The 8,346-nt window shown below is 46.4% G+C and overlaps 1 long non-coding RNA gene across 2 annotated transcripts; it reads right to left on the bottom strand.

Moving 5' to 3' along the window:
- Window positions 1-2,220: 2,220 nt before the first annotated feature.
- On the bottom strand, window positions 2,221-7,575 carry LOC138682298 (uncharacterized). 2 transcript variants are annotated; one of them, XR_011322406.1, is made up of 4 exons: window positions 7,140-7,575; window positions 5,275-5,430; window positions 5,072-5,183; window positions 2,221-3,528 (listed from the first exon to the last, which is right to left on the bottom strand). It is a non-coding gene; the product is annotated as an uncharacterized lncRNA (long non-coding RNA). The 2 variants fall into 2 exon arrangements; XR_011322405.1 differs by lacking the exon at window positions 2,221-3,528 and having other exon boundaries at window positions 4,394-5,183.
- Window positions 7,576-8,346: the final 771 nt, after the last annotated feature.

Genomic DNA, 8,346 nt, shown 5'->3' with positions numbered 1-8,346 from the left:
CATGCATATATATCTGCACTAACAGCCACTGCCTGTCACCTACACTTCAAGAAACATCTTTACCTATAACATGTAACAATATTATGTATGTATATATATATCATTCACATACATTTACTGTCAAGACACTGGCAGCCATCCAGCTGCCAACCTTATCAATATAAACAGAGAAAGTGGAGAGGGAGCAGCCAGTGATTTCAGTGTTGATGTTGACTCACAGACCAAGTTGTTATTCCTTTTTGACAGGACAGTGGTTGGGCTTTTGCATTACTCTAAGATGCAAAATAATTTGCATTTATTTATTTATTTTGCACAGCAGAATCATGGGTCTTTGGTATCTAATTGAACATGCAAGAAAAACCTCTCTGGGAACAAGCAAGTTCCTCTGTGTTTTCCTTCACCATAGGTTTTTCTCAGCACTAATGTTGTCATGAGAAAGCAATACAGTATCTCCCCACCCTGGTCCCCTCTCCCCTCCATGCCCATTCCTCCTTCAGCAAAAATGAGGGGAACCACTTGTGTCTCCTATGGCAATATGGGGCCTGAATCAACATCAGGCTGGTACCCACCTACCCCCATACCCCACATCAGCCTTTTGCTAGCGTTACCCTGACACGTCCCTCCCAACCACGTCCCCACGGAGAACTTCAGCTCAGCAGGAGAGGACACACTGTGACCAGGGGTTATTGCTCCATTGGAGCCAGAGGAAAGGGAGGCTCCTAGACCAAGCAGTTCAGAGGGGCAAGAACAGCTTTTAAAGGCTGCAATGTGTCACAGCTGAGGGCAAATGCTCCTCCCTGGCGTTTGGGCTCTACCAGCGGCCACCTGGTTCATCTCAGCATCTGCTGGTCCTGGTGCGGGCAGATCCCTGTGCTATCTGTCCTGCCCCGAAACACTGAGTCTGCCTGCCCCTGTGGCAGTGCCAACACACAGAGGGAAGGTAGGACTCATCCGCAGGGGGAGGTAGGGGCTGCTGCTGCCTTGCTGGAGAAGCTGGGTTGGAGCGGAGCCGGTGGGTTTGCGCAGAGAAGCTGTGCCAGCAGGCTTCGGAAAAGCATCTTCTGGGAGGCATAAAGGCTTCTCTGCATTCATCCAAGCACATTGAGGCGTTGATCTCATAAATGCTGACTTCATTTGGATGAGCTCCCCGGTGATGCTCTCCATCCTGCCCAGCTGTATCACCCTCCCATGCCTGGGTCCCACAGTGGGGACGGAGGAGCTCAGCGCAGGGAGTGGTGCTGCCGGTCGGAGGGGGATGGAGGCAGGAGCAGAGATGCTCGGGGACAGGCCAGGCAGCAGCCAGGCAGTCTGTGCACCCAGGCAGGCTGTGAGAGCCGTTCTGGAGGCTCGGCCGGACCTGAGAACTGCTCTCCCCCTCCCCGGTGCCTCCCCCCAGCTCGCTCTCTGTACTCACTTCCCTGCCCTCCGGTTCTACGGCTATAATCAAATCATAACTTTTATTAAATTTGAGATTACTTTTTAATGGAATCAATTTCTTGCGTGGTGCTTTTCCATTCTGCCCCGCGGCTCAGCCACGCTCTGCACTTTTGTGGTTTTACTCTGGCTTTTATCTCTGCTGCTGCCCTAATGCCGAATGCTGGCTGCATAGGTGAGCACCCACGACCTTGTCCTGCCTGTCGGACAAGATGCAGTGTTTGCTGTGTGGGCTCTGATAATTCTTGTCCATTTGCCCAGTGGCACCGGAGCAGGCATCCCTGCTGAGGAGCACTGCAGGGGCAGCAGGATTTGTCCCACCTTGTGGCTGGCAGCGTGGATGGCGTTAGCACCTCTGGGTTCAAGAAATTTTTCCCTGGGAGGACGGAAGCCCCCACCCTTCCCCTTGGCTTTCTTGCTGCATTGGAAACCATATGTTAGACCCAGCTGCTCTGAAGCTCCCGGAGCTTGGACAGGCTGAAGGCACCTGACAGGGGCTCCCACCCTCTTCGTCTTCCCCTTCTGGAAGTCAGAAATTCAACCCTACCCTCTCACAGTGCCTGGCCAGGCTCTGTGAGGATGCCCGCTCCACGGGTAGGCTCTCTCCATATTACCAAGTAGACCACACAGATGCCACCAAGCACAGCAGCTCAAGCCAAGCCTTTCCGGCCTTCATGGTTTTTCAGTTTCCTAATAACTGTATTGCCCAAAATGGCTTTAACTTTGCAGTTTTATGTAACTTTCCACTCTTCTTCCCTGCCTCCCCTTCTGCTTATTCTTTTCTCTTTCTTCCTACAACACCTACAGATTGTATTATATCCTCTGATGCAAAGGCCCATTCTGCTTTCACTTGTAACCATATAATGACAACAAGAAAAATAACAGTGACAGTTTTTATTTGGTCCTCCTCCTGCTGATGTTCTTGAAAAGGAATTTAAGATCCTAACTTCGGATCTCACACACGGATGTTCTGGGTCTCGCGGCTTTCTTGGTTAGAAGCTGTATTTTTTAAATTCTTATTTAGGAACAACAGGTCAGGCTGCCTCCTCATTGTTTCAAAACCTGGCTCTAGTCCAGGCATCTTTCTCACAAAATCTTTCTCCCAGTTTGCAATACCTGAGTTTTAAAAAGATGGATTTTGTTCTGGTCTGCAGGCGCGCAGAGCTTGGGCTCGTGGGCTTTGTGCTGTCTATTATGTAGTTTCATTGAATTTCTTTGGGAATTTAAATTTAACTCCTCCAAAACAAATAAAGATGCATTATCTGGAGTCTCTTCAGATGAAGCTGGAGCAGCAGGTACTGAGCACAGCTATGTGCAGAGGTACCCTGAGGCCATATTAACCCCAGCGTTTCCCAACCTGCAGTCTGCACAGCTCAGCACTCAGCCTGCACCCAACACATAGCAGTCAAGGTGTATCGTGGGGTACAGACCACACTGGTGATTGATTATTCAAGACAACCACTAAGAAAAATCTCTAACCTGACCTTTTGCTTCCATCAGCCTGTTTCATGTTCATGTCACACCATAAGCATCCTAAATATTTGTCCTGAACACAATGCCTGCTGCTATGTTCATACCACCATGTACCTGCTCTCCTCCTGGAGAAATAAAACTGAGATCTACTGTTTGATTTGGCCAGTAAGAAACAATATCAGCTTTTTCCTCCAGGTCTGGCACTCTCTTTAAGTTTAAGAAAAAGCATAAGAGTCCACCTATTGTTTTGGTTTTTGGTGTGTCTGCTCTTGCTGTCTCCTTGAGTGCACTAAAATATCTTCCATGGCTGAGCATCCATGCAGCCAGAATCTGGTACTCCATAATTAACACATCTCTATAAGCGTTCACAGCATTTAACTACTTCCAAAACAGTATCAAATGCCTCTTTTCATTCAGAATTTGAAGAAGATCTTATATTCTTCTTTGCATCCTTCCTAAGATGGGAATCCAGAGCTCTTTCTCCAAACTAGAGAAATACCTCATGCCGTGACAACAGGATGAGAAGCTCTAAGTCTGTAGTTATTCAGGTAACTTTCTTCTTTCTCCTTCTTTCAAAGTCTTATTTTATTTTTCAGCCAAGTCCATTCTGCGTGTCTGTGCCTGTGAACAAAAGGATGTTATTCTTTGAGATTCATTTGAAATGCTCTTCCATGGTCATTTATGGAAGCATAAAAATAGATTCAGTCCTGAAGCATGAGACACATCACCAAAAACTATATATATATATGAATAGATATTTGTGTGTGTTTGTGTGTGTGTCTCTGTGTGTGTAGTCTTTTAAGGACTACGTTCCCTTTTTTGGCTATGCACATGGGGTTTATTTCTGCAAAGGGCGAAGTTTTTTCCAGTCTCACACAAATCACCAGAACCGAGGGAACTGCAGTTCTGCTGTAACTCGGCCTGTAATTAATAAATCATCTAAAGAGCAGAGAGTAACAGGTCCACTTTGAGGTCCAACAAGAGACTTCCAAGTATAGAAATATTTAAAAAATTTAAAAAAAGAGCCCATTTTGGTGTCCACTATCAGCTTCTATATTTCTGTTGCTAGAATCTATGCAGAAGCTCAAGTTTCAAAAATACGAGCCCTCCTGCAAGTTTAGTAGGTAAGAGTGGGAGCTGCATATGGCTCAGGGATGGACATGTCCCCTTGCCCAAGCACAAGGAAGGATGGATTTAGTGGTATTGTCATGGCTTTTTCCATGCTCTGTCAGAGCAGCCAGGCCAGTGAAAGCAGCTTTTCAAATACCAACTTTCTGGCTGTTTTTTAAGCCTCAGGTTGCAATAAGTAATTAGCTCTCTTTCTGTTACACTCCTCAATAAAGCACATAAATGCCTGCTGCTTCTATTCAGTTTTATTAAGTAAAATTTGGTCAGAAGGTCATTTCCCACAAAACCAACATGTCACCATATGGATGGTCATCCACCTTGGTGACCCATGCAACCTTTTCAGTTGCCCTAGTCTTTTCCTGACATCTCATGCCTGCCTCCCTGCTTACCAATATCTGGCTGACAAATAACTTTCCTGCCCTACATCCAGGCTTGTTCAGAAATATACATTTCATTATGCAAGGCATGGGGGCTGTTTGTCCCCACTGTTATCTTCCTGGGGCTGATGGCTCCTGTTCTCAGCTGTGCTTGTCACTGTTTCCCCTGACTGCTCTCACTTCTCCTGAGACCTGACTGGCCCAGTGGTCCCAGCTCTTTCCAGACTGGGACGTGCTTGGGAAGGTGGTGGGCACCCTTCTGCACCCTTGCTGCTGTCCCAAGGCACAGGGTGACCTGGTGAGTGTCTCACCAAGCAGCCTCTGGGCTGTTTATTTCCCACCAAACGAAGAATACAAATGCTGTCCCTTAGTCTCCAAGGGAAGCACATTTTTCAGTGACACATTCAAGAGGACAGCCTGTCCTTCCTCTAAAGCTATCATAGCGTAACACCCCAATCTGCAGACAAACATTATGCAAATGTGTCTTTTACAGCCCTAGTCAGAAATGTGTCTTTTCTTGTGCTTCATTAGGACATCAGCATAAAACGTCATTGCAGCCTCTGAGATTCACATCTTTTCCATCAGAGACACAAGATTGTTTTCCAGTTTATGGCTGTTTTCATTTCTATTGTTTTTAGAAGCCTGGTCTTCCTCCTAACTGCTCAGAAGACCTCATTGGTGACCCAGATCTCCACATCTAAGGATTTTCCAGGCTGCTCTGTCTCCTTCCCAAAAGTCCATGAGCCATCTACACCTCCAGTGAAGCTGCATCTGGAAGAGAAGAGAGGAAAAATAATTGCAAAGACTGAATGGAGTCAACCCCAGGTTGGTCCTGGGTATCACACCACTTTTAGGCCCTTACTTTTGTCCCCATTGTGGACCCAGCTCACTTCTCCTTAGCTGGTCTGGGCTCGGCTTGCAGGATTCTCCAGGACTCAAAGGTGCAGGGATGAGAATAACATTCCCAATATCTGTTGGTCTGCTCAGGAGAGACCACAGGCCCTGGGGAAGTGTTCATCTATTTCAAACAATAAATGTACATAGTACAGCCCATGTAGCAATCAAAATTTAAAGTTTTCTTAAAAATGAAGCTGCCCTGCCAAATATCCTTGAATTTTGGTATCCTGAATCTTCTATCCCGCTGAGTATTGCTAGTTTCCATGGGTGCTCACAGGATGCGGATTTTTATGTGGCTTTCCCAGTTGTTCATTGCTCATGGATATGCTGTTACGTGATGTTTCTGCACATGTCCTGCGGCCACTGCCATTTTCTGTGTGGATTTCCTAGAGCTCTGCTCCAGCCCTGACTGCTGTTAAGATATTCCTCCCAGTCTGCCCAGGCCAGACCAGCCACAGCTGTATGCACTGTGTCCCCATACACTCTTTGCCATGCTGGTCACCCTCTAACTCCAGCTCCTGAGATCTCTTCCCTGAATCTTCATCCAAGCTGTTTGCACCCCCAACCCATCACCAAGCAGAAAGGTGAGGATTTTCAGCACTTTCTGGCATGGAAGGTCTCACTAAGAAAGAGCATGGCACCTCTCATCCTATTTAACTCTCTTTGTGAGTAATTCCCTCCCGTTCCAGTATAGGGAAGAAAAATAGCAACAACAATAAATTGACTTTTCAGTGGTTTGTAAGAACATGCCAATTCCTCTTCCTGTGTCTGAAAACCTCTCCTCTCTACTCACTACTTTGTGAATCTTTTTACATTAAGGAAGGGAAGCTGACCCAAACACCGAGGCTGTCCCTAGCATGGCTGTGTCTGCACGTCTGAGTTGCTCAGCAAAGGACCATGCTTGGGCAGGAGAGCCTCACCGTGTGCTCCCAGTATAATGGGAACAGGCATTGCAGAGCAGATCCAATCATGGGTTGACTTGCATGTTCTGGGTAATACTTCTCCATCCCCTGATGTAATGTACTCATAACTCCACTTCCTTGAAATACGAAAAGCAGAGGAAGTAAATATAGTGCTTACTTGCAAGAAAGCACTGGAGGAACACTAAAAGTGAGTTGTTTGGTTTGACAGAGTACAATGTGTACCTGACTTCATTACTCTGGCAGAATATATACTGCTCAAAGGCATTTTGATAATTTTTAGTGTCATTTATTTATTTATTTATTAATTCTCGCTTTAAACAAGATGAGGTGTGCTACATATTTTGTACAGAAATACTCACAACACGGCATTTGTGTGGGAAGCTGCAATGGCTTTCTAATTGTTTCTGAAATGAAAATAGTCATAAGAACCTGGTCTTTTTTAATCCTGAAAATTAACATTGGTAATCACTGTGCTACTAAGCAGCATCTTAACACATTCCTGGAAACTCTGCTGAAAACAAATACAGGAAATTTCACCCTTGAAAATATTTTACAAAAACTAATGAATGAACTTGAACACACTAAATCAAATTTTTTTGATCCTTGGCAGCAAGTGCCTTACTCAAATTTCTCTTAAGCTCTGGAAAGGCTGTTTTATGTCAAGAAAGAAAAAGTCAGCCCCTTGGATTTTCTTTAACAGATGCTAGCCTTCTAATGAAAAGCCTAGATAGTAGCAAGGCCACACTAAACTAGTGGTTTTCAAAGGGCTCCTTCTGTACAAATTTGGTGATTAAAAATTTGGAAAAAAACCCCAAAACCCCAAACAAAAAACCTAGAAAGAGATGTAGTCCAAAAATTTAGTTTAAAATGGACTCCCCAGCCCGTGGGTGTTTAATAGCCATCTTACCCAGGAGTTCACCAAGTCATGTCCCTGCAGTGATTTTTCTGCAAACCGTGTGAGCTCAGCGCGTGGGGAGCACTTCCCAACAGCTCCAGCTTGCAAAGCAGTTTGCAGTGTGGGGTGCAACAGAGGTTGTAGGATGGCTATGGAGATTAGCAGTATTGGCTCAGGCTTCTTTGCCCACAGATTCTGGATCAGCAGAGGATATTGGTACAGGGAATTAGGGCTAATGCAGCTTCTGAATCAAAGCCACATGTCAGCAGCAGGATTGCATTTCCCAGGTGTTGAGACAACAAGGAGGCAGTGTGGGATGCAGCTGGAGCTGCCATGCATGCCTGCACCTTTTATTTAAAAATACTTACTATTTTCTTTTATATTTTGGCTAGTGGAAGCTATTTCGTTAAGGTAGGATAGAAAAGGAGGGGATGCCTTGGCTAGCAGCTCCAGGCTCTGTGTGTGCATATGTATGTGGTGTGTTAGTGTGTCTGTGTATGTGTTCCTGTGTGTTTGTGTGTAAGCATGTGTGTCAGTGGTCTGGGAAAGCACCAAAAGCCTTTGATACTCAGGTTTCTCATGGGTAACACATCCACAGGGGGGCACAGGAACCTGATGGGGCCCAAGTGCAAAGCTCCCAAAGTCTATGGGAGGCTGCAGATGGGTTCCCTTGGGAACCACGGGTCCACTGTCCACAGCAGCCAACCTCAGACCATCACTCATGGCTGGGGTACCATTGGTGGGGTACTGGCACCCCCAGACAGTGCTCCCATTGCTCTGAGTGTTTTCACTGGGAGAGGCTGGGCGTGAGAGCCTTCGCCTCCACAGCAACCATGCGTGTCCAGGCTGGTGCATCATGGGGTGGCAGGGTCCATGCCAGCGTGGTGGTAATGGGTCTGGCTCCTCCGGCTGCACTGCTCTGGGGCTTGAGGGCACACTGGTATTGCCTGTCAGGGAGATTGGTGGGATCTGAGCTGCCAAACTTCCCGAGTCATTTACAAAGCGCTGTTTGCCCACCCCTGCTCGGCGGTGATGAATAGAGTTATTATATCTGCACAATCTTATCCTGCCCCCCAGCAAAACTCAGTGGTGAATTGAATGTTGCTGGGAAAGGCTAGTGAAGCATACGGAGCAGTGATCACATTTGTCTTGAAGTGAGAGGAAGAACTCAGGGCTGCAATAAGCAGCATTAAATAGCCAAGTGTGTTGGACTACAGCT

Source organism: Haliaeetus albicilla, chromosome 27 (assembly GCF_947461875.1).
Source record: "Haliaeetus albicilla chromosome 27, bHalAlb1.1, whole genome shotgun sequence".
Classification (NCBI taxonomy): Eukaryota; Metazoa; Chordata; class Aves; order Accipitriformes; family Accipitridae; genus Haliaeetus; species Haliaeetus albicilla.
This window is presented reverse-complemented; position numbering and strand designations above follow the sequence as displayed.